The sequence below is a fragment of the Cebus imitator genome, unplaced genomic scaffold, assembly GCF_001604975.1.
Source record: "Cebus imitator isolate Cc_AM_T3 unplaced genomic scaffold, Cebus_imitator-1.0 Scaffold1359, whole genome shotgun sequence".
Taxonomy (NCBI): Eukaryota; Metazoa; Chordata; class Mammalia; order Primates; family Cebidae; genus Cebus; species Cebus imitator.
The window spans coordinates 6,127-7,335 of NW_016108674.1; positions in this window are offsets into that span (position 1 = coordinate 6,127).

Here is a 1,209-nt window from a genome sequence, read left to right on the forward strand (position 1 = left end):
GTGGCAATATGATGCACTGAGAGCTTAGCTGGCTGACAGAAAAATGGGGTGCACAATGCATAAGACAGTCCTCTGAAATCCAGTTTAATGAAAGATAGTGTTTAAGGTTCCCTGAAGGAATTACAGCGTGGTAAGAATACTGCTATAAAAGCAGCAAAACATGGACAACAGAGATGCTAGCCTGGAATGCTTTTATATGCCAATTTAATGTTTGCGATTATGCTGCACAGATTCAGTCCTTCATAAAACCGTGTCTATGGTAACAGGGAAATGTTGAAAGCCCATAACATATAACTAAGACTTTCTAAGATCCTGACTAGTCTAAAGAATATGTTATCTTCTTTTAGTGCCCAAATTTGAGACATTGAAAATTACTGAATAACACATGAAGTAGAAGATCTGACATCTTACAGTTAAGCCTCCTGAAAGCCTTATTTGATAGCTTATTAAATGCATCTGGTATATTTTAAAGTAAGACTAGAGGGTGATAAAGAGAGTTGGATCTGTAAAATGTTTTAGTCCAAATAAGCCTTCAGCACTGTGGTGATAGTAAGGAAAGGTAGCCAATCTTCCTGCTGGAATTTGCTGTTAGGATCTTTTACAGTTTTTGAATGAAACAAGATGCAGCACAGAGATTTCAGGAACAAATAAACAGACATAAGATAATCCATAGAAACTTTTTTTGAAAATTTTTTTTTATTATACTTTAAGTTCTGGGGTACATGTGCAGAACGTGCATATTCATTACTTAGGTATACATGTGCCATGAGGGTTTGCTGCATCCATCCCCCCATCATCTACATTGGGTATTTCTCCTAATGTTAGCCCTCCCCAATCCCCCCACCCCCTGCTATCCCTCCCCTAGCTCCCCACCTCTCAAGAAGCCCTGGTGTGTGATGTTCCCCTCCCTGTGTCCATGTGTTCTCATTGTTCCACACCCACTTATGAATGAGAACATGCGGTGTTTGGTTTTCTGTTCTTTGCTGAGAATGATGGTTTCCAGCTTCATCCATGTCCCTGCAAAGGACATGAACTCATCCTTTTTTATTGCTGCATAGTATTCCATGGCATATATGTGCCACATTTTCTTTATCCAAAACCCATGGAAACTTTTAATAATCTGGTAGCCTTGTAAATGCTTTCTTCAGAAATTAACTTTGGGGACTTTGGCATTTATTTTCTCATAACAAGGGTGAATCGATTATTGAA